This window comes from Haliotis cracherodii, unplaced genomic scaffold, assembly GCF_022045235.1.
Source record: "Haliotis cracherodii isolate W230 unplaced genomic scaffold, xgHalCrac1.p SCAF_21, whole genome shotgun sequence".
NCBI classification, from domain to species: domain Eukaryota; kingdom Metazoa; phylum Mollusca; class Gastropoda; order Lepetellida; family Haliotidae; genus Haliotis; species Haliotis cracherodii.
This window is the reverse complement of record NW_027266277.1, coordinates 8,220,908-8,247,406: the sequence shown is the minus strand read 5'-3', so window position 1 is coordinate 8,247,406 and position 26,499 is coordinate 8,220,908. Positions and strand designations below refer to the sequence as shown.

The window sequence follows — 26,499 nt, the reverse complement described above, 5'->3', positions numbered from 1 at the left end:
CCACATTCGTGACATTAAGCAACCCACCTTATATGTAGAGGCTATTTAAATATTGATCTATTCAAGCCTACATGAATAAATGATCTACCAGATGTACATCTTGTGATACCTACTCGTTTCTGTCGGAACGCAAACGTGCATGATCTGTCAGTGTGTTCATCTCTCGGGACGCCTACATGCATGATACGTCGGTGTGTTTATCTCCCGGGTCACCTACGTGCATTATCTGTCGGTGTGTTTATCTCTCGGAACGCCAACGTTCATGATCTGTCGGTGTGTTCCCGGGACGCCCACGTGCATGATGTGTCGGCGAGTTCATCTGTCAGGACGCCTACATGCATGATCTGTCGGTGTGTTTATCTCTCGGGACGCCCACATGCATGATCTGTCAGTGTGCTCATCTCTCGGGACGCCTACATGTATGATCTGTCAGTGTGCTCATCTCTCGGGACGCCCACATGCATGATCTGTCAGTGTGCTCATCTCTCGGGACGCCTACATGTATGATCTGTCCGTGTGCTCATCTCTCGGGACGCCCACATGCATGATCTGTCCGTGTGCTCATCTCTCGGGACGCCTACGTGCATGATCTGTCAGTGTATTCATCTCTCGGGACGCCTACATGCATGATCTGTCAGTGTGCTCATCTCTCGGGACGCCTACATGCATGATCTGTCAGTGTGTTCATCTCTCGGGACGCCTACATGCATGATCTGTCAGTGTGCTCATCGCTCGGGACGCCTACATGCATGATCTGTCAGTGTGCTCATCGCTCGGGACGCCTACATGCATGATCTGTCAGTGTGCTCATCGCTCGGGACGCCTACATGCATGATCTGTCGGTTGCACTCATCTCGTGACGCCAACGTGCATGATCTGTCAGTGTGTTCATCTCTCGGGACGTCTACATGCATGATCTGTCAGTGTGTTCATCTCTCGGGACGTTTACGTATATGATCTGTCAGTGTGCTCATCTCTCGGGACGCCTACATGCATGATCTGTCGGCGTGTTCATCTCTCGGGACGCCCACGTGCATGATGTGTCGGTGTGTTCATTTCTCGGGACGTCTACATGCATGATCTGTCGGTGTGTTCATCTCTCGGGACGCCGACGTGCATGATCTGTCGGCGTGTTCATCTCTCGGGACGCCCACGTGCATGATGTGTCGGTGTGTTCATCTCTCGGGACGTCTACATGCATGATCTGTCGGTGTGTTCATCTCTCGGGATGCCCACGTGCATGATCTGTCAGTGTGTTCATCTCTCGGGACGTCTACATGCATGATCTGTCGGCGTGTTCATCTCTCGGGACGCCCACGTGCATGATCTGTCGGTGTGTTCATCTCTCGGGACGTCTACATGCATGATCTGTCAGTGTGTTCATATCTCGGGACGCCTACATGCATGATCTGTCGGTGTGCTCATCTCTCGGGAGATAATGTTTTGTTAGCTCAAAGGAAGGGTGCTTCAGCCTTCCAATCAGATTCCTCCTTTGATATCACTTGTATCACATACGTGCTGATGGCCAGCAGACAACACAGTCAGTGATCTCAATGTATCCATGTTTCTGGTAGTGTCAACATTACGTTTGCTAGTAATAAGAATGGGGAACATACAATGATTAATCTTGTTAAAACTCCAAGCCCGGTTCTCTTCAAGAGACTTCATTGACCGGAATTTAATTGAAAAGGAGAGTTACACGGATAAACAGTATTACTAACTTTCGGGTCAATCTCTACAACGCCACATAAGCCAATATCCGTTACGTTCATTGTAATTCTAGCATTGTGATTGGCTAAATTGGCCACGTGTTATTGCATTCATTTCCCAATAATTGTAAAACAATTAAGCCACACCCACCTAAGCGGACGACTTTCATGACTACGGAATGTCGGGGAATCACATGTACAGTACCATCAGGAAGGTATCGGGCCTGGTAACATGTTACTGCTATGTTTCGGTATCAAGGGTATTCCACACTCACTACACAAACACCGGGGCGCAGAGAAGAAATGAGTTGAAATGCTGTTAGGTGTACATGTTAACAAAACGATATTAATACATCAGATAGGTCCCGCTTACAAATATCCGCTGGCAAACTTCTGGTCGCTACAATCGTGTTCATACGTCAATATCGAATCTGCGAAAGGGGCACGAACGTCCGTTTCTTTTCGTACAGAAGTGCTAGTGGTTACGTGGATATAGGCAGTATATAATTGCTGGTGGTTACATGCATAGAGACAGTATAGGAGTGCTAGTGGTTCCATGATAAAGACAGTATAGAAGTGCTAGCGGTTCCATGTTAAAGACAGTATAGAAGTGCTAGCAGTTACATGATAAAGACAGTATAGAAGTGCTAGTGGTTACATGCATATAGACAGTATAGAAGTGCTAGTGGTTACATGATACAGACAGTATAGAAGTGCTAGCGGTTCCATGATATAGACAGTATAGAAGTGCTAGTGGTTACATGATAAAGACAGTATAGAAGTGCTAGTGGTTCCATGATAAAGACAGTATAGAAGTGCTAGTGGTTACATGATATAGAGAGTATAGAAGTGCTAGCGGTTCCATGATAAAGACAGTATAGAAGTGCTAGCGGTTACATGGATATAGACAGTATGGAAGTGTAAGTGGTTACATGATAAAGACAGTATAGAAGTGCTAGCGGTTACATGATATAGACAGTATAGAAGTGCTAGCGGTTACATGATAAAGACAGTATAGAAGTGCTAGTGGTTACATGATAAAGACAGTATAAAAGTGCCAGTGGTTACATGGATACAGACAGTATAGAAGTGCTAGTGGTTACATGGATAAAGACAGTATAGAAGTGCTAGTGGTTACATGATAAAGACAGTATAGAAGTGCTAGTGGTTACATGGATATAGACAGTATAGAAGTGCTAGTGGTTACATGGATACAGACAGTATGTAAGTGCTAGTGGTTACATGGATAAAGACAGTATAGAAGTGCTAGTGGTTACATGATAAAGACAGTATAGAAGTGCTAGTGGTTACATGGATAAAGACAGTATAGAAGTGCTAGTGGTTACATGGATAAAGACAGTATAGAAGTGCTAGTGGTTACATGGATAAAGACAGTATAGAAGTGCTAGTGGTTACATGGATATAGACAGTATAGAAGTGCTAGTGGTTACATGGATACAGACAGTATGTAAGTGCTAGTGGTTACATGGATAAAGACAGTATAGAAGTGCTAGTGGTTACGTGGATAAAGACAGTATAGAAGTGCTAGTGGTTACATGGATACAGACAGTATAGAAGTGCTAGTGGTTACATGGATAAAGACAGTATAGAAGTGCTAGTGGTTACATGGATACAGACAGTATAGAAGTGCTAGTGGTTACGTGGATAAAGACAGTATAGAAGTGCTAGTGGATACATGATAAAGACAGTATAGAAGTGCTAGTGGTTACATGGATACAGACAGTATAGAAGTGCTAGTGGTTACATGGATATAGACAGTATAGAAGTGCTAGTGGTTACATGGATACAGACAGTATAGAAGTGCTAGTGGTTACATGGATACAGACAGTATAGAAGTGCTAGTGGTTACATGATAAAGACAGTATAGAAGTGCTAGTGGTTACATGGATACAGACAGTATAGAAGTGCTAGTGGTTACATGGATACAGACAGTATTGAAGTGCTAGTGGTTACATGGATAAAGACAGTATAGAAGTGCTAGTGGTTCCATGATAAAGACAGTATAGAAGTGCTAGCGGTTACATGGATATAGACAGTATGGAAGTGTAAGTGGTTACATGGATAAAGACAGTATAGAAGTGCTAGCAGTTCCATGATATAGACAGTATAGAAGTGCTAGTGGTTACATGATAAAGACAGTATAGAAGTGCTAGTGGTTACATGGATAAAGACAGTATAGAAGTGCTAGTGGTTACATGGACATAGACAGTATGGAAGTGTAAGTGGTTACATGGATAAAGACAGTATAGAAGTGCTAGTGGTTACATGGATAAAGACAGTATAGAAGTGCTAGTGGTTACATGGATAAAGACAGTATAGAAGTGCTAGTGGTTACATTATAAAGACAGTATAGAAGTGCTAGTGGTTACATGGATATAGACAGTATGGAAGTGTAAGTGGTTACATGATAAAGACAGTATAGAAGTGCTAGTGGTTACATGATAAAGACAGTATAGAAGTGCTAGTGGTTACATGGATACAGACAGTATAGAAGTGCTAGTGGTTACATGGATACAGACAGTATTGAAGTGCTAGTGGTTACATGGATAAAGACAGTATAGAAGTGCTAGTGGTTCCATGATAAAGACAGTATAGAAGTGCTAGCGGTTACATGGATATAGACAGTATGGAAGTGTAAGTGGTTACATGGATAAAGACAGTATAGAAGTGCTAGCAGTTCCATGATATAGACAGTATAGAAGTGCTAGTGGTTACATGATAAAGACAGTATAGAAGTGCTAGTGGTTACATGGATAAAGACAGTATAGAAGTGCTAGTGGTTACATGGACATAGACAGTATGGAAGTGTAAGTGGTTACATGGATAAAGACAGTATAGAAGTGCTAGTGGTTACATGGATAAAGACAGTATAGAAGTGCTAGTGGTTACATGGATAAAGACAGTATAGAAGTGCTAGTGGTTACATTATAAAGACAGTATAGAAGTGCTAGTGGTTACATGGATATAGACAGTATGGAAGTGTAAGTGGTTACATGATAAAGACAGTATAGAAGTGCTAGTGGTTACATGATAAAGACAGTATAGAAGTGCTAGTGGTTACATGGATAAAGACAGTATAGAATTGCTAGTGGTTACATGATAAAGACAGTATAGAAGTCCTAGTGGTTACATGGATAAAGACAGTATAGAAGTGCTAGTGGTTACATGATAAAGACAGTATAGAAGTGCTAGTGGTTACATGATAAAGACAGTATAGAAGTGCTAGCGGTTACATGATAAAGACAGTATAGAAGTGCTAGTGGTTCCATGATACAGACAGTATAGAAGTGCTAGTGGTTACATGATAAAGACAGTATAGAAGTGCTAGTGGTTACATGGATAAAGACAGTATAGAAGTGCTAGTGGTTACATGATAAAGACAGTATAGAAGTGCTAATGGTTACATGGATATAGACAGTATAGAAGTGCTAGTGGTTACATGGATACAGACAGTATGTAAGTGCTAGTGGTTACATGGATAAAGACAGTATAGAAGTGTTAGTGGTTACATGATAAAGACAGTATAGAAGTGCTAGTGGTTACATGGATACAGACAGTATAGAAGTGCTAGTGGTTACATGGATAAAGACAGTATAGAAGTGCTAGTGGTTACATGGATATAGACAGTATAGAAGTGCTAGTGGTTACATGGATACAGACAGTATGTAAGTGCTAGTGGTTACATGGATAAAGACAGTATAGAAGTGCTAGTGGTTACATGATAAAGACAGTATAGAAGTGCTAGTGGTTACATGGATACAGACAGTATAGAAGTGCTAGTGGTTACATGGATAAAGACAGTATAGAAGTGCTAGTGGTTACATGGATACAGACAGTATGTAAGTGCTAGTGGTTACATGGATAAAGACAGTATAGAAGTGCTAGTGGATACATGATAAAGACAGTATAGAAGTGCTAGTGGTTACATGGATACAGACAGTATAGAAGTGCTAGTGGTTACATGGATATAGACAGTATAGAAGTGCTAGTGGTTACATGGATACAGACAGTATAGAAGTGCTAGTGGTTACATGGATATAGACAGTATAGAAGTGCTAGTGGTTACATGGATACAGACAGTATGTAAGTGCTAGTGGTTACATGGATAAAGACAGTATAGAAGTGCTAGTGGTTACATGATAAAGACAGTATAGAAGTGCTAGTGGTTACATGGATACAGACAGTATAGAAGTGCTAGTGGTTACATGGATAAAGACAGTATAGAAGTGCTAGTGGTTACATGGATACAGACAGTATGTAAGTGCTAGTGGTTACATGGATAAAGACAGTATAGAAGTGCTAGTGGATACATGATAAAGACAGTATAGAAGTGCTAGTGGTTACATGGATATAGACAGTATAGAAGTGCTAGTGGTTACATGGATATAGACAGTATAGAAGTGCTAGTGGTTACATGGATACAGACAGTATAGAAGTGCTAGTGGTTACATGGATACAGACAGTATAGAAGTGCTAGTGGTTACATGATAAAGACAGTATAGAAGTGCTAGTGGTTACATGGATACAGACAGTATAGAAGTGCTAGTGGTTACATGGATAAAGACAGTATAGAAGTGCTAGTGGTTACATGATAAAGACAGTATAGAAGTCCTAGTGGTTACATGGATAAAGACAGTATAAAAATGCTAGTGGTTACATGATAAAGACAGTATAGAAGTGCTAGTGGTTACATGATAAAGACAGTATAGAAGTGCTAGCGGTTACATGATAAAGACAGTATAGAAGTGCTAGTGGTTACATTGATACAGACAGTATAGAAGTGCTAGTGGTTACATGATAAAGACAGTATAGAAGTGCTACCGTTTACATGGATATAGACAGTATGTAAGTGCTAGTGGTTACATGGATAAAGACAGTATAGAAGTGCTAGTGGTTACATGATAAAGACAGTATAGAAGTGCCACCGTTTACATGGATATAGACAGTATGTAAGTGCTAGTGGTTACATGATATAGACAGTATAGAAGTGCTAGTGGTTACATGATAAAGACAGTATAGAAGTGCTAGTGGTTACATGGATAAAGACAGTACAGAAGTGCTAGTGGTTACATGATAAAGACAGTATAGAAGTGCTAGTGGTTACATGGATACAGACAGTATAGAAGTGCTAGTGGTTACATGGATATAGACAGTATAGAAGTGCTAGTGGTTACATGGATAAAGACAGTATAGAAGTGCTAGTGGTTACATGGATAAAGACAGTATAGAAGTGCTAGTGGTTACATTATAAAGACAGTATAGAAGTGCTAGTGGTTACATTATAAAGACAGTATAGAAGTGCTAGTGGTTACATGGATAAAGACAGTATAGAAGTGCTAGTGGTTACATGATACAGACAGTATAGAAGTGCTAGTGGTTACATGATAAAGACAGTATAGAAGTGCTAGTGGTTACATGATAAAGACAGTATGTAAGTGCTAGTGGTTACATGATAAAGACAGTATGTAAGTGCTAGTGGTTACATGGATACAGACAGTATGTTATCGGTTCAGTTCGTTTACTATATTTCAGGTTTGTGCTTGTTATGACGTACTACTTTATTGTAAGAAACCAAAATGGCGCTACCTATTCAACAGAATTAAACGACCCACAATGAAAATATATGTACAAATGCAGCAGTCAGCCAAGACCTTGCACATTCCAGTGACAGCTCGATGTGTTCAAGTGCACCTACTGAATGTGAACACTGTCACTACTGGTGAACATCGGCGTTTCCGACTCACTCAAATGTACACAGAATGCTGTGCGAATATTTTTCAAAGAACAATTCATTGGATGTTACACTGGAAACCATCCCATTTTCGTCTGTTCTATACAGCATAGTTCTAAAGGTCTGCTGCTGCCAACCTCGTCGTGTTCCACGCAGCATGGCCGGCGATCATGCTGCATACGACATTGCATCTGGGACCAGTTTATCATTTCTCTACAGTGTATATATAAATGTAAAATGCACATTGGCGCGTAGGGACACTGGAGATATGTTCTACATAAAAACGAACTTAACAACTATAAGGTTTGAAGCTTTGTGCAAAATCGTCTTCTCCATGTAGAGCTTCAAGTTTCAGCTTTATTGGGCAAGTAACTCCTCAGGAACGGGTGTTATAAGTTCATTTTGGTAGAATTTAGGAGCATGGTCAAGTACTTGTCGGAATTTGAAATATCGCCAAAAACAACTCGGAAACATATGTTAAGCCTATTACTAACTACACATAGCCCAAAATTCATTACATTTTGAACATTAATGGCTGAGTAATGGCCATAAATAGACTTTTTTGTAACGCGGCTTTTATACTTAAAATCAATAAGAATGTTATTTTTCACATGTCGATATTATTGGACACACTTTCAGTGAAATTTCGTACGATGTGTATCTGGAATGTTCAGTTCATGAATTAATTTACACATACTTCGGAAACCATGCCCACAAATATGATTTGATTGACACAGAGAGTAAATCTATTGGTCGTTCCAAATATTCTCAAATGGCTTCATTTCGCTAGACATTTTCACATTAAATTAAACTGAAAGTCGCAATTGGTTGGATGCACCACGCTCATCGGTTACGACCAAGAGATCGCGGTGGTACATGGCAAATGGATGTTATATAATATCTGTAATAGATGTGTATAAAGCTAAAGCCGATATGACATGCACATTATAACGTCCCAGCATGACCTTTCATGCGTGACCTTAATAAGGTAACGGTTCTTCAATTCACGCGTATGTTTGTATTTTGCCATCCCACGCGTCGAGAGGGAACTTAGTGCATTGCCGGGAAAAAGTAACTTTTGTTGGTGGTGAGGAGTACAAATTTCTGCCTCGCTCTGAGGGCCGTGGTTACACCATTCACTACCCCTCACTGGCACGGCTTACAGTCCAGCTATTCACGTAGTAAATATTTATCTCTACTGCCATCAGAGAGCCACGATTCGTATAATTAAGCCAATGCTAGTCGCGTTTGGTTATGTCTACCGACATTCCGAAAATAAATAATTGCTTATCAAACTTAACTGGTGGATTTCTTCAGATTAATCATCTTGGACGATATGCGTTTCTCAAACACTGTTATGTTCCTAACGTCTGGAATGCTTGTAAGGGTCTCGTCAGTAAAATGTCACTGTGCTTGCTGCCCACAGTTTCGTGGCGCAGCTAGAAAGGTATTTCTGAAAATAGACTAATGTCGTGTAAAGGATCGCACCTAGTGTCCGACCATACATCAACTATATTACATATCATTTAGTATACGTTAAGTTTGTGAACATAGCAAACGATATTATTCAATTCAACCCCTATTATCCCATACTATATCATGTAAATCTAAGTCGATAGTCTTGGTGTTTCCTGATTAGTTGTAATAGATCCAAGCCAAGGCTACTCCCAATACTATTATTGCGCAGTTTTAGGCCAGGGGCGACACTCGTATTGATTTGGTGACGCATTGAATTCATGATTTACGGTATGTAATATGGAAAGCATAAACATTGAAATAGGTTTTAAGCGTGTGATAGAAATTTAAAATAAGATCTTGGGGTACTTCCTGATATAAAAACCTCCATTCATTCATTAAAATGAGGGGGTACAAGTACTGCTATTGGTGCAACACTCACGGTTATGTAGGTATATCCCTGTATCTGTGCAACACTCACGGTTACGTAGGTATATACCTGTATCCGTGCAACACTCACGGTTATGTAGGTATATACCTGTATCCGTGCAACACTCACGGTTATGTAGGTATATACCTGTATCTGTGCAACACTCACGGTTATGTAGGTATATACCTGTATCTGTGCAACATTCACGGTTATATAGGTATAAACCTGTATGTGTGCCAAACTTACGGTTATGTAGGTATATACGTGTATCTGTGCAACACTCACGGTTATGTAGGTATATCCCTGTATCTATGCAACACTCACGGTTATGTAGATATATACCTGTATCTGTGCAACATTCACGGTTATGTAGGTATATACCTGTATCTGAGCAACACTCACGGTTATGTAGGTATATACCTGTATCCATGCAACACTCACGGTTATGTAGGTATATACCTGTATCTGTGCAACATTCACTGTTATGTAGGTATATACCTTTTACTGTGCCAAACTCACGGTTATATAGGTATATACCTGTATACGTGCAACACTCACGGTTATGTAGATATATACCTGTATCTGTGAAACATTCACGGTTATGTAGGTATATACCTGTTACTGTGCCAAACTCACGGTTATGTAGGTATATACCTGTATCTGTGCAACATTCACGGTTATGTAGATATATACCTGTATCTGTGCAACATTCACGGTTATGTAGATATATACCTGTATCTGTGCAACATTCACGGTTATGTAGGTATATACCTGTATCTGTGCCAAACTCACGGTTATGTTGGTATATCCCTGTATCTATGCAACACTTAATGTTGTATAGGTATATACCTGTATCCGTGCAACACTCACGGTTATGTAGGTATATACCTGTATAAGTGCAACATTCACGGTTATGTAGGTATATACCTGTATCTGTGCAACACTCACGGTTATGTAGGTATATACCTGTATCTGTGCCAAACTCACGGTTATGTAGGTATATACCTGTATCCGTGCAACACTCACGGTTATGTAGGTATATACCTGTATCTGTGCAACATTCACGGTTATGTAGGTATATACCTGTTACTGTGCCAATCTCACGGTTATATAGGTATATACCTGTATACGTGCAACACTCACGGTTATGTAGATATATACCTGTATCTGTGCAACATTCACGGTTATGTAGATATATACCTGTATCTGTGCAACATTCACGGTTATGTAGATATATACCTGTATCTGTGCAACATTCACGGTTATGTAGGTATATACCTGTATGTGTGCCAAACTTACGGTTATGTAGGTATATACGTGTATCTGTGCAACACTCACGGTTATGTAGGTATTTCCCTGTATCTGTGCAACACTCACGGTTATGTAGGTATATACCTGTATCCGTGCAACACTCACGGTTATGTAGGTATATACCTGTATCCGTGCAACACTCACGGTTATGTAGGTATATACCTGTATCTGTGCAACATTCACGGTTATATAGGTATAAACCTGTATGTGTGCCAAACTGACGGTTATGTAGGTATATACGTGTATCTGTGCAACATTCACGGTTATGTAGGTATATATACTTGTATCTGTGCAACACTCATGGTTATGTAGGTATATACCTGCATCTGTGCAACATTCACGGTTATGTAGATATATACCTGTATCTGTGCAACATTCACGGTTATGTAGATATATACCTGTATCTGTGCAACATTCACTGTTATGTAGGTATATACCTGTATCTGTGCAACATTCACGGTTATGTAGATATATACCTGTATCTGTGAAACATTCACGGTTATGTAGATATATACCAGTATCTGTGCAACACTCACTGTTATGTAGGTATATACCTGTATGTGTGCAACACTCACGGTTATGTAGGTATATGCCTGTATCTATGCAACACTCACGGTTATGTAGGTATATACCTGTATCTGTGCAACACTCACGGTTATGTAGGTATTTCCCTGTATCTGTGCAACACTCACGGTTATGTAGGTATATACCTGTATCCGTGCAACACTCACGGTTATGTAGGTATATACCTGTATCTGTGCAACACTCACGGTTATGTAGGTATATACCTGTATCTGTGCAACATTCACGGTTATATAGGTATAAACCTGTATGTGTGCCAAACTGACGGTTATGTAGGTATATACGTGTATCTGTGCAACATTCACGGTTATGTAGGTATATATACTTGTATCTGTGCAACACTCATGGTTATGTAGGTATATACCTGCATCTGTGCAACATTCACGGTTATGTAGATATATACCTGTATCTGTGCAACATTCACGGTTATGTAGATATATACCTGTATCTGTGCAACATTCACTGTTATGTAGGTATATACCTGTATCTGTGCAACATTCACGGTTATGTAGATATATACCTATATCTGTGAAACATTCACGGTTATGTAGATATATACCAGTATCTGTGCAACACTCACTGTTATGTAGGTATATACCTGTATGTGTGCAACACTCACGGTTATGTAGGTATATACCTGTATAAGTGCAACATTCACGGTTATGTAGGTATATACCTGTATCTGTGCAACATTCACGGTTATGTAGGTATATACCTGTATCTGTGCCAAACTCACGGTTATGTAGGTATATACCTGTATCCGTGCAACACTCACGGTTATGTAGGTATATACCTGTATCTGTGCAACATTCACGGTTATGTAGGTATATACCTGTTACTGTGCCAATCTCACGGTTATATAGGTATATACCTGTATACGTGCAACACTCACGGTTATGTAGATATATACCTGTATCTGTGCAACATTCACGGTTATGTAGATATATACCTGTATCTGTGCAACATTCACGGTTATGTAGATATATACCTGTATCTGTGCAACATTCACGGTTATGTAGGTATATACCTGTATGTGTGCCAAACTTACGGTTATGTAGGTATATACGTGTATCTGTGCAACACTCACGGTTATGTAGGTATTTCCCTGTATCTGTGCAACACTCACGGTTATGTAGGTATATACCTGTATCCGTGCAACACTCACGGTTATGTAGGTATATACCTGTATCCGTGCAACACTCACGGTTATGTAGGTATATACCTGTATCTGTGCAACATTCACGGTTATATAGGTATAAACCTGTATGTGTGCCAAACTGACGGTTATGTAGGTATATACGTGTATCTGTGCAACATTCACGGTTATGTAGGTATATATACTTGTATCTGTGCAACACTCATGGTTATGTAGGTATATACCTGCATCTGTGCAACATTCACGGTTATGTAGATATATACCTGTATCTGTGCAACATTCACGGTTATGTAGATATATACCTGTATCTGTGCAACATTCACTGTTATGTAGGTATATACCTGTATCTGTGCAACATTCACGGTTATGTAGATATATACCTGTATCTGTGAAACATTCACGGTTATGTAGATATATACCAGTATCTGTGCAACACTCACTGTTATGTAGGTATATACCTGTATGTGTGCAACACTCACGGTTATGTAGGTATATGCCTGTATCTATGCAACACTCACGGTTATGTAGGTATATACCTGTATCTGTGCAACACTCACGGTTATGTAGGTATATACCTGTATCTGTGCAACATTCACGGTTATATAGGTATAAACCTGTATGTGTGCCAAACTGACGGTTATGTAGGTATATACGTGTATCTGTGCAACATTCACGGTTATGTAGGTATATATACTTGTATCTGTGCAACACTCATGGTTATGTAGGTATATACCTGCATCTGTGCAACATTCACGGTTATGTAGATATATACCTGTATCTGTGCAACATTCACGGTTATGTAGATATATACCTGTATCTGTGCAACATTCACTGTTATGTAGGTATATACCTGTATCTGTGCAACATTCACGGTTATGTAGATATATACCTGTATCTGTGAAACATTCACGGTTATGTAGATATATACCAGTATCTGTGCAACACTCACTGTTATGTAGGTATATACCTGTATGTGTGCAACACTCACGGTTATGTAGGTATATGCCTGTATCTATGCAACACTCACGGTTATGTAGGTATATATACTTGTATCTGTGCAACATTCACGGTTATGTAGATATATACCTGTATCTGTGCAACATTCACGGTTATGTAGGTATGTACCTGTATCTGTGCAACATTCACGGTTATGTAGATATATACCTGTATCTGTGCAACATTCAGGGTTATGTAGATATATACCAGTATCTGTGCAACACTCACTGTTATGTAGATACATACCTGTATGTGTGCAACACTCACGGTTATGTAGGTATATACCTGTATCTGTGCAACACTCACGGTTATGTAGGTATATGCCTGTATCTGTGCAACACTAACGGTTATGTAGGTATATACTTGTATCTGAGCAACACTCACGGTTATGTAGGTATATACCTGTATCTGTGCAACACTCACGGTTATGTAGGTATATACCTGTATCTGTGCAACATTCACGGTTATATAGGTATAAACCTGTATGTGTGCCAAACTGACGGTTATGTAGGTATATACGTGTATCTGTGCAACATTCACGGTTATGTAGGTATATATACTTGTATCTGTGCAACACTCATGGTTATGTAGGTATATACGTGTATCTGTGCAACATTCACGGTTATGTAGATATATACCTGTATCTGTGCAACATTCACGGTTATGTAGATATATACCTGTATCTGTGCAACATTCACGGTTATGTAGGTATATACCTGTATCTGTGCAACATTCACGGTTATGTAGATATATACCTGTATCTGTGAAACATTCACGGTTATGTAGATATATACCAGTATCTGTGCAACACTCACTGTTATGTAGGTATATACCTGTATGTGTGCAACACTCACGGTTATGTAGGTATATGCCTGTATCTATGCAACACTCACGGTTATGTAGGTATATATACTTGTATCTGTGCAACATTCACGGTTATGTAGATATATACCTGTATCTGTGCAACATTCACGGTTATGTAGGTATGTACCTGTATCTGTGCAACATTCACGGTTATGTAGATATATACCTGTATCTGTGCAACATTCAGGGTTATGTAGATATATACCAGTATCTGTGCAACACTCACTGTTATGTAGATACATACCTGTATGTGTGCAACACTCACGGTTATGTAGGTATATACCTGTATCTGTGCAACACTCACGGTTATGTAGGTATATGCCTGTATCTGTGCAACACTAACGGTTATGTAGGTATATACCTGTATCTGAGCAACACTCACGGTTATGTAGGTATATACCTGTATCTGTGCAACATTCACGGTTATGTAGGTATATACCTGTATCTGTGCCAAACTGACGGTTATGTAGGTATATGCCTGTATCTGTGCAACATTCACGGTTATGTAGGTATATACCTGTATTTAATTAATCTATTTCAGGCACTGATTTCAATGCCATGGAGGCTATAGTTTCACATCTGATTCGTTTAAGTAATCAGGCACTTGTGCTAATACCTAGGAGGCTATACTGTCAGTACATGAAAACACCGCCAGTGAGTGTACAGACTATTGTCAGTGAGTATAGAAAAAACGATGAGAGCGATTAGAAAGAACAACCAGTGAGTACAGAGAGAACGGCCAGTGTGTAAAGAGAAAACGGCCAGTAAGTACAGAGAGAACGGCCAGTGTATACAGAGAGAACGGCCAGTGTATACAGAGAGAGCGATCAGTGTGTATAGAGAGAACGACCAGTGTGTATAGAAAGAACGGCCAATGTGTATAGAGAGAATGGCCAGTGAGTACAAAGAGAACGGCCAATGTGTATAGAGAGAACGGCCAGTGAGTATAGAGAGAACGGCCAGTGTGTACAGAGAAAACGGCCAGTGAGTATAGAGAGAACGGCCAGTGTGTACAGAGAGAGCGATCAGTGTGTATAGAGAGAACGACCAGTGTGTACAGAGAGAGCGATCAGTGTGTATAGAGAGAACGACCAGTGTGTATAGAAAGAACGGCCAATGTGTATAGAGAGAATGGCCAGTGAGTACAAAGAGAACGGCCAATGTGTATAGAGAGAACGGCCAGTGAGTACAGATAGAACGGTCAATGTGTATAGAGAAAACGGCCAGTGAGTATAGAGAGAACGGCCAGTGTGTACAGAGAAAACGGCCAGTGAGTATAGAGAGAACGGCCAGTGTGTACAGAGAGAGCGATCAGTGTGTATAGAGAGAACGACCAGTGTGTATAGAAAGAACGGCCAATGTGTATAGAGAGAACGGCCAGTGTGTTTAGAGAGAACGGCCAGTGAGAACAGAAAGAACGGCGAGAGAGTACAGAGAGAACGGCCAGTGTGTATAGAGAGAACGGTCAGTGTGTACAGAGAGAACGGCCAGTGAGTACAGAGAGAACTGCCAGTGTGGATAGAGAAAACGGCCAGTGAGTATAGAGAGAACGGCAAGTGTGTATAGAGAAAACAGACAGTGTGTATGGAGAAAACGGCCAGTGAGTACAGAGAGAACGGCCCGTGTGTATAGAAAGAACGGCCAATGTGTATAAAGAGAACGGCCAGTGTGTACAGAGAGAACGGCCAGTGAGAACAGAAAGAACGGCCAATGTGTACAGAGAGAACGGCCAGTGTGTATAGAGAAAACGGCCAGTGTGTATAACGAGAACGGCCACTGAGTACAGAAACACTACCAGTGAGTATAGAGAGAACGGCTTGTGACCATAGAGAGAAAGGCCAGTAAGCATAGAGAGAACGGCCAGTGAGTACAGAGAGAACGGTCAGTGTGTATAGAGAGAACAGCCAGTAAGTACAGAGAGAACGGCCAGTGTGTATAGAGAGAACAGCTAGTATATACAGAAAACACCGCTAGTGAGCATAGAGAGAACAGCCAGTAAGTGTAGAGAGAACGGCCAGTGTGTACAGAGAGAACGGTCAGTGTGTATAGAGAGAACAGCCAGTAAGTATATAGAGAACGGCCAGTGTGTACAGAGAGAACGGCCAGTGTGTATAGAGAGAACGGCCAGTGTGTATAGAGAGAACGGCCAGTGTGTACAGAGAGAACGGCCAGTGTGTATAGAGAGAACGGCCAGTGTGTACAGAGAGAACGGCCAGTGTGTATAGAGAGAACAGCTAGTATATACAGAAAACACCGCTAGTGAGCATAGAGAGAACAGCCAGTAAGTGTAGAGAGAACGGCCAGTAAGTATATAGAGAACGGCCAGTGTGTATAGAGAGAACGGCCACTGAGTACAGAGAGAACGACCAGTGAGTACAGGGAGAACGGCCAGTGAGAACAGAGAGAACGGCCAGTATGTATAGAGAGAACGGCCAGTGTGTACGGAGAGAACGGCCAGTTTTGACAGAGTGAACGGCCAATGTGTATAGAGAAATCGACCAGTGTGTATAGAGAGAACGGCCAGTGTGTACAGAGAGAACGGCCAGTGTGGACAGAGAGAACGGCCAATGTGTACAGAGAGAACGGCCAGTGTGTATAGAGAAAACGACCAGTGTGTATAGAGAGAACGGCCAGTGAGTATAGAGAGAACGACCAGTTAGTACAGAGAGAACAGCTAGTGAGTACAGAGAGAACGGCCAGTGTGTATAGAGAGAACGGCCAGTGAGTACAGAGAGAACGGCCAGTGTGTACAGAGAAAACGGCCAGTGTGTACAGAGAGAACGGCCAGTGTGTACAGAGAGAACGGCCAGTGTGTACAGAGAGAATGGCCAGTGTGTATAGAGAGAACGGCCAGTGAGTATAGACAGAACGGCCAGTTAGTACAGAGAGAACGGCTAGTGAGTACAGAGAGAATGGCCAGTGTGTATAGAGAGAACGGCCAGTGAGTACAGAGAGAACGGCCAGTGAGTACAGAGAAAACGGCCAGTGTGTATAGAGAGAACGGCCAGTGTGTACAGAGAGAACGGCCAGTGTGTAAAGAGAGAACGGCCAGTGTGTACAGAGAGAACGGCTAGTGAGTACAGAGAGAACGGCCAGTGTGTATAGAGAGAACGGCCAGTGAGTACAGATAGAACGGCCAGTGTGTATAGAGAGAACGGCCAGTGTGTATAGAGAGAACGGCCAGATAGTATAGAGAGAACGGCGTGAGTTTAGAAAAATTGCAGCTTTAAAACCAGATGATTAATGTATTTAAAACAACGAGCCTGAATTTTTTAAAATATTAATACCCTGCAACAAAGAATTTTATGTGGCTTGCCCCCCTCTCAGAATATCAAATGGTCCGTCCCTTATCTGAATGAGACAGGGTCACACGATTCTCGGTACAGGCAAGACAATTTTACAGCCACCCTGAAAATCCTCATATTTTGACGGACGTACAAGTGAAAATACAGCAAAGAAGAAAGTCTAATAAACAATTTTTTGAGGAAGTGCGCTAAATCAGATTTCAAGATGATTGCCAAAATGATGCTATACGCAGTGTTTCCATGATCCATGACTAAATATACTGTTAACTTGATCCATTACATCTCTCTTATCATAGCGATACACTTGTGTGTATGGCTAGTAGGAACCAAATGCATCGATGGAAAAGCAGGTCCTTAAACTGTTCGGAAAAGATAGGCACCAGTCCGAACTAGCTTTAAATATTTGCATAGTTTCATGGAGAAATAATGAAAGATTCATGAGTTTGACTCCACCATTCTACCACCATTTAAACTCGTTTCCTGGGCAACGCGAAATATCACATCTTCAGCACAGGCCTGACGTGTTTACAAGTTTCATGAAGCTACTGATATTGATCGGTTCACATAGTTTAGGAGATATGATGCGGAAGCGAAACCTATCCTTATTTGAACCTAAATCGGACAAGTTGCCCTGGAAACACAAGAACAAATTCCCGAATAGCACAAGTCACTTGCCTGATGTGTATCCAAAGTTCGTAAAACCCACAACAAGTTGGTAATATCTGAAGACGAACTAATACATCAACATAAGTATACAGATTAATAATAAGGTCTTCAAAATACATATTCTTATTTCTAATCACGCAGTTATCATTCTTGGGGGCGGATGGGATTATAACATTAGATTTAGAACTTTTGGGTCAGCTGGTCATGTAGCATGGGGTTCCAACATTAGTGTTAGAACTTTTGGGTGACTAGCCGGTCATGTAGCATGGGATTTTAACAATAGAGTTCGATCTTTTGGGTGAGGAGTCTGTCATGTAGCATGGGGTTTTAACAATAGAGTTCGATCTTTTGGGTGAGGAGCCGGTCATGTAGCATGGGGTTTTAACAATAGAGTTCGATCTTTTGGGTGAGGAGCGGGTTATGTAGCATGGGGTTTTAACAATAGAGTTCGATCTTTTGGGTGAGGAGTCTGTCATGTAGCATGGGGTTTTAACAATAGTGTTCGAACTTTTGGGTGAGGAGCCGGTCATGTAGCATGGGGTTTTAACAATAGAGTTCGAACTTTTGGGTGAGGAGCCGGTCATGTAGCATGGGGTTTTAACAATAGAGTTCGAACTTTTGGGTGAGGAGCCGGTCATGTAGCATGGGGTTTTAACATTAGTGTTAGAACTTTTGGGTGAGGAGCCGGTTATGTAGCATGGGGTTTTCAACAATAGAGTTCGATATTTTGGGTGAGGAGCCGGTCATGTAGCATGGGGTTTTAACATTAGTGTTCGATCTTTTGGGTGAGGAGCCGGTCATGTAGCATGGGGTTTTAACAATAGTGTTCGAACTTTTGGGTGAGGAGCGGGTCATGTAGCATGGGGTTTTAACAATAGTGTTCGAACTTTTGGGTGAGGAGCCGGTCATGTAGCATGGGGTTTTAACAATAGAGTTCGATCTTTTGGGTGAGGAGCCGGTCATGAAGCATGGGATTTTAACATTAGCGTTCGTTCTTTTGGGTGAGGAGCAGGTCATGTAGCATGGGGTTTTAACAATAGAGATCGATCTTTTGTGTGAGGAGCGGGTCATGTAGCATGGGGTTTTAACAATAGAGATCGATCTTTTGGGTGAGGAGCGGGTCATGTAGCATGGTGTTTTAACAATAGAGATCGATCTTTTGGGTGAGGAGCCGGTCATGTAGCATGGGGTTTTAACAATAGAGTTCGATCTTTTGGGTGAGGAGCCGGTCATGTAGCATGGGGTTTTAACAATAGAGTTCGATCTTTTGGGTGAGGAGCCGGTCATGTAGCATGGGATTTTAACAATAGAGATCGATCTTTTGTGTGAGGAGCCGGTCATGTAGCATGGGGTTTTAACGATATAGTTCGATATTTTGGGTGAGGAGCGGGTCATGTAGAATGGGGTTTTAACAATAGTGTTCGATCTTTTGGGTGAGGAGCCGGTCATGTAGCATGGGGTTTTAACAATAGAGTTCGATCTTTTGGGTGAGGAGCGGGTCATGTAGCATGGGGTTTTAACAATAGAGTTCGATCTTTTGGGTGAGGAGCCGGTCATGTAGCATGGGGTTTTAACAATAGAGATCGATCTTTTGTGTGAGGAGCCGGTCATGTAGCATGGGGTTGTGGAAGGAGTTTGGGGGCCAGTGAGAATAAGACCAGGCCCAAGTTCCTCACAGCGATGTTGGAGCTCGTTCAGTAATTCCTGCCTCTGAAAGCAGACCTACTGTAATACAGATATCCCTTTTTCTAAGGGCAATAAAAATGGTTTTAGGGGTTGTGTTAGGTGGATGGGTCCCAAACAATATGATATAAAATGGGATAGGATGAATATTATACACAATCATCAACACAATCCTTCTGTCAAATGACACAAACCTTTAAAGTGGATATTCCAACATATATTGAACAACGCGCTATCAGAAAGCAATATTCTAAAGGATTCGTACATATTTCTTCTAAGCAGGATATTCATTTCCAGTTCAGATGATGGCCTCGTGTGTTGTGGTAAATATTACGGGGACAGTGAAGGAATCTTGGTGTGGGAACATACCTCCGCCATATACAGTCAACTCACACCTTGGTTAGATTACCAAGTCGTTCATGAAAGTCACTCAAACATCGCCACAATGCACTCGTAGAGTGAATGGTGAAAACAACGCCCACACAGAAACACAACATGATAGTAGAAACGTAATGATAAGTATGTTATTCGTTTTATTTGACTAATGTCAAATAGACATTTGTCTAATGTATAAATGATCAGATGTTTTCAAAAATATTTACCTCAGGCAAATTTCGCGTACAACCTTAGTGTTGTCTTGTCACATGAACCTCTCCCGCGGATACACAGGATCCCCACAATTACCGCGCACTGTGTTGCACAACGGGGACTAAAGTGCAATATCCATGTTCAAAAACTATTTCCATTTATAGAACAAGATATTTCTCGCCTAAAGTAGAAGTCAGATTGAACGACTTTGCCATGCAGCAACAATGTGCATATCTGAAGGTGGTGTTCATGGCCTTACAGCAGCAACGTGTCTATCTATTGCTGGTGTTCAGACCTTAGAGCAGCCACGTGTATATCTGAAGGTAGTGTTTATGGCCTTACAGCAACAACGTGTATATCTGAAGGTGGTGTTCATAGCCTTTTAACAACAACGTGTCTATCTATTGGTGGTGTTCACGGCCTTACAGCAACAACGTGTCTATCTGTTGGTGGTGTTCATGGCCTTAAAACAACAACGTGTATGTCTGTTGGTGGTGTTCATGGCCTTACAGCAACAACATATATATCTGAAGGTGGTGTTCATAGCGTTATAACAACAACGTGTATATCTGAAGTTTGTGTTCATGGCCTTACAACAACAACGTGTCTATCTGTTGGTGGTGTTCACGGCCTTACAGCAACAACGTGTATATCTGTTCGTGGTGTTCATGGCCTTATAACAACAACGTGTCTATCTGTTTGTGGTGTTCACAGCCTTAAAAAAACAACGTGTATGTCTGTTGGTGGTGTTCACGGCCTTACAGCAACAACGTGTATATCTGAAGTTTGTGTTCATGGCCTTACAACAACAACGTGTATATCTGAAGGTTGTGTTCATGGCCTTACAACAACAACGTGTCTATCTGTTGGTGGTGTTCACGGCCTTACAGCAACAACGTGTCTATCTGTTCGTGGTGTTCATGGCCTTATAACAACAACGTGTCTATCTGTTTGTGGTGTTCACAGCCTTAAAAAAACAACGTGTATGTCTGTTGGTGGTGTTCACGGCCTTACAGCAACAACGTGTATATCTGAATGTGGTGTTCATGGCCTTACAGCAACAACGAGTATATCTGAAGGTGGTGTTCATGGCCTTACAACAACAACAACGTGTCTATCTGTTGGTGGTGTTCACGGCCTTACAGCAACAACGTGTCTATCTGTTGGTGGTGTTCATGGCCTTATAACAACAACGTGTATATCTGAAGGTGGTGTTCATGACCTTACAACAACAACAACGTGTGTGTCTGTTGGTGGTGTTCATGGCCTTATAACAACAACGTGTCTATCTGTTGGTGGTGTTCATGGCCTTATAACAACAACGTGTATATCTGTTGGTGGTGTTCACGGCCTTATAACAATTACGTGTATATCTGTTGGTGGTGTTCACGGCCTTATAACAACAACGAGTATATCTGAAGGTGGCGTTCACGTCCTTATAACAACGTGTCTATCTGTTGGTGGTGTTCACGGCCTTATAACAACAACGTGTCTATCTGTTGGCGGTGTTCACGGCCTTATAACAATAACGTGTCTATCTGTTGGTGGTGTTCCCGCCTATAACAACAACGTGTATATCTGAAGGTGGTGTTCACGGCCTTACAGCAACAACGAGTATATCTGTTGGTGGTGTTCATGGCCTTATAACAACAACGTGTGTGTCTGTTGGTAGTGGTCACGGCCTTATAACAACAACGTGTCTATCTGTTGGTGGTGTTCACGGCCTTACAGGAACGACTTGTATATCTGAAGGTGGTGTTCATGGCCTTAAAACAAAAACGTGTATATCTGAAGGTGGTGCTTACGACCTTACAGCAACAACGAGTATATCTGAAGGTGGTGCTTACGGCCTTATAACAAAAACGTGTCTATCTGTTGGTGGTGTTCACGGCCTTATAACTACAACGAGTATATCTGAAGGTGGTGTTCACGGCCCTACAGCATCAATGTGTATATCTGAATGTGGTGCTTTCGGCCTTACAGCAACCATGTGTCGATCTGAAAATGTTCACATGTAGGCGTACAGCAACATCTGTAGGTGGAGCACAACAACGTTTTTCAAAAGAACAATAATTTCATTTCGAAGGAACATCATCATGTGTTATGTTACATAATTTTAACAGTTAAAAGGCATGGCTAATGAAGGTGGTGTTCAAGTGTTCAGTATTCGAGCAGGTACTCAGTGTTATAACACTATAGTCACCACGAATAGCAGAAATCACATGTTATAACACGACGCTGAACTGAGAACGTCCGACATCTACGAAGGCTGCTGCAAACCGGAGTCATTTCTCAATCAGTGCCAAACCAAGTAGGTCGTAATTCTTGGTGTGTGCCATCTGACGTTGTCTTGTTGCACCTGGGTGTTTGGATTCTACGGCAGAAAATGTAGGACAAGGGGACCTGGTCGACAGCACGTTGGGCAGTCAGGATGGCATCGAAAACGACCAGATCTGTTTTGACGTTACCACGGATTCTTCCTCACGACATGACGTGGCTGATGTCAGTGTTGGCGTCTTGTGGCTACTCCACGGAACGATCTATATGCCCGAATGCGATGCAGTCTCAATCTCCTAGACACTGTCCTCCTGATGACTGGACGCCCAAGGCATCATACTGATGGACCCCTCTCTCTGCTGAGCTCATTATGTCGATGCTAAATGTCGATGGAAAATGTTTTTATACCCTTTTACCGACTGAAGATCGTTCTGCATGTGGCTCCGTTGGGTTGAAATATATCAAATTATAGCTTCAAAATTGTATTGGGAATATTTTACTGTCATTTACTGCAGACTTGGGGCCGAATATCAGCTTCTGGGCAGGCATAGATAAATCCCTCAGACCTTACTCGATTGTACTGCAAAAGGTGTGAAATGTCGACACCAAGGGATGGGACATTTGGAATATTGATCCACGTGAAGGGAAAATTGCATACTGGGAAGATGAAGTCATCCCTCTTGTCATACAGATTTGTGGATAGATTTTGTCTCTCTATTTATGCATATTGGCCATTTGTTTATGGCTATTTTGTGGTCATTTGGCCATCATTGTTCGATATCAGATTAACGATATACCTCAAGCTGAAGTGAAACTTCTTGACCAAATGCCCTTGTTTTGATCTTGCCAATCTGAGCAGAAATATTTCACTCGTATGCATAAAAAAAGAGACCAACAATGAGAGGGGCCCATGGATGTACCTTCTTCTTGCCTAAATGTCCGATCCCCCAATTCCACATCGATGTTATTTATGGGGAAGTCCATCATTTCACACATTGTTTTCTCAGTCACCTTCAGATGATATTTGCGTTCATTTGCTTACAAACTGTCCTGAACCTTTGAAGGAAATGATGTATTTATATGGAACAAGGAATGAATCTTATCGTGTTTACAAATTTGAAATAATTATTCAGTGACACAGCTGAATTTGGTTCTTTTCCGAGATTAAATTATTCCAGCAAATCCTTTGAAGTTTTAACAATCCAGTGCCACATCGTATAAATTCCTCTTGTCACAAATACTTTCTGTGAATATAAAGAAAGTCTTTCCTTGATGATATTAAGGATTTATAATATTTGAGGCAGGGATTTGGTGGTACATTTGCCGCACCAGCAACACATGTCTCTGTGTACGGATGTTTATGGAGCTATGGAATCCAGTACAAAAGAGGAATGGATTGGTGGTTTGGGCAGATGTCTTCCCCAGTTAACATACTCGCCTTATATGTGGCATTATTTCATTTGCCATTTATACCATGTTCTTTGATAAAACAATTAATTTAGTAATGCTTTCATATGATGGTCGTGTTATGTGACGCCTTGTAAGTGGGAACGACACATGTGTCCTGTACGGCAGCCATATTTTGAAAGAACAGGATTCTGTTTCCCCTTTTTCAGTTTGAGCATTTTGCCAATAACAATATTACGCACTGACTTAACCCACTCTGAGAGACATCGAACAAGTTCTTATTCTCTATTGGACCATTCTCGGGCATACGCTTCGACGGCATCCATAGCTAATATTTAAAGGTTGTTATCCCAATAGGTAGCAGGCTGTTGACGATGTTTTAGGCCATATTTGAATAAGTAACGAAGGTTGCTGTTGTAACAATATAGGAATCACCTGTGATTATATGACCAACGTGTCAATGGCAGTATGATGAGTTTTGGCCTCACAAGTAGGGGAATGTACATTATGAGAAGTTCGCGGTCTGCAAAAATGGATGAGATGACGTTTCTATAGGAGACTGTTGGTGGTTCTTGAAATGTGAAATATTGAGGAACAAACAGGGAAATATGTCTCATTAAAGATTAGAAAGGGCATCTAAAACAACAATGAAACTGTGTATTGAGTCAACTATCCATCAGCAGGAATGCCGGCCCTCATCTCAATGAACGTCACATTATCCAACGGCATCAGTTATTTTCCATTGACATACACCATGAGGAATTCTAACGCTACACCATCACACAGGCGCCACATATGTACCGATGTAGGACAGCTTCACTTGAAGGAGACAGGTTGTATCCAACTTATGGCAATCCGCTATATCAACATTAAACGATTAAAGTGCCTCAGCCACATCTAGCCGCAAAATGTGCGTCATGTTAATTACGATGTTAGCAGTTTCGGAGCACGACAGGACATATCTACAGTGTTGAATTAGCCAACATTTAGACTGAATTTCCCCGCCTCCGAGGTCAAGTGGTAGAGCCTCCGCCAGAAGAGCAGAAGGTCGGGGGTTCGATTCCCGGCCGCTTCATGCCTTAAGAAGTTAAAAGATGGTACTTGTTGTTTCCCTGCTTGGCGGTCGGCATTAACGGGCTTAAAGGACTCGGAGACAGTATACTATGTCTGAGGGGGATATTCATGTTAAACAGCGGAATGGTATTTCGGTGGGCTAGCACTATCAATTCGGCATTAGTCCGGACTAGTACAAGCAGATACGTGCACCCAGACACGCACGCACGCACGCACGCACGCACGCACGCACGCACGCACGCACGCAAGCAAGCACGCACACACGCACGTCGCTATGTAAGTGCAATAATTTTGGACTCGACATTAAACCCCATTTCACCTCACCTCATGCTGAAATTAATGCTGAAGTGCGTGTCGTTATGTGCTGAACAACACAAGACAGATAAACATTGCAGTGACTATGAGTGTGCTCCGTATCCCAAATTCAGAACACCTCGATACCATAGCTTACGATGAGTTCCCTGAAATACTGCTGCAGGTAGCATGGTATGTTTACATTAACAGATCAGTTGAAACATAGATAGGCGTGTTGACCAGCGATTGTGTTCAGATGGCCGTTCGTAACAACGACTCATACAGCCCGATGCAACTACCAGATAATGAATACAGTGAAGACAGAAGGCAAGAAAGCTACAACTACGCAGCTAGTGAGTTTTACATAACAAATGTTATATTTGTGACTACACTCTCTTTGTAAATTACAGATTCTAGTACGTGATTTTCATTGACTTGGCCAAGCCTGTTTTGCATTCTATCCGAACAGAATAACATGAAGCGTAGTAAAATCATTTACCTTGCCCCTGTCATACTGACGTAGCAGGGAGACAGTTGCGTGTGCGGCGAAAAAGGACACAGCCCAGCAAGGTGGTACAGAGCATGTTTTAATAGACCAAACAGAATTAGGTAAGACTAGACATCTGTGACTAACAGTGTTTGCTATTGGAACCATGTTTCAGCGTCTATTATCAGTATGCAGAAATTCACGACACGGAAATATATTGCATTTGCAAAAGCATTAATTACAGATTATTTGCGTGTGGTCCAAAAACTGAATTCATGAATATCAAAATATAAGAAAATGTTTCAATGAAACGAAGCTTAGTAACGTTGTGCGTCTACTGACTGATGGGTTCGTTGATTAATTTGAATTAAACACGTGCTTTGTTCCGCTTACAGTTGCATGTTTCAGTTAATACAATAACAAGCGATACTGCCATAACGCTTTATAGGCAAATTCATATTGG

The 26,499-nt window shown here is 41.4% G+C and overlaps 1 protein-coding gene across 5 annotated transcripts in view; it reads right to left on the bottom strand.

Annotated features, from left to right (window-relative positions):
* LOC139470821 (fibroblast growth factor receptor 3-like) overlaps positions 1 to 26,499 on the bottom strand; it is a 60,414-nt gene that overhangs the window by 29,692 nt on the left and 4,223 nt on the right. Inside the window, exon 1 of one of the 5 annotated variants that reach the window (XM_071253121.1) lies at positions 20,512 to 20,577. The exons of the other annotated variants lie outside the window; for them this stretch is intronic. The gene's annotated coding sequence lies outside the window, so the exon portion shown is untranslated. Of the gene's footprint in view, positions 1 to 20,511; positions 20,578 to 26,499 lie in introns of those variants that run through there. 5 annotated transcript variants of the gene reach the window in all.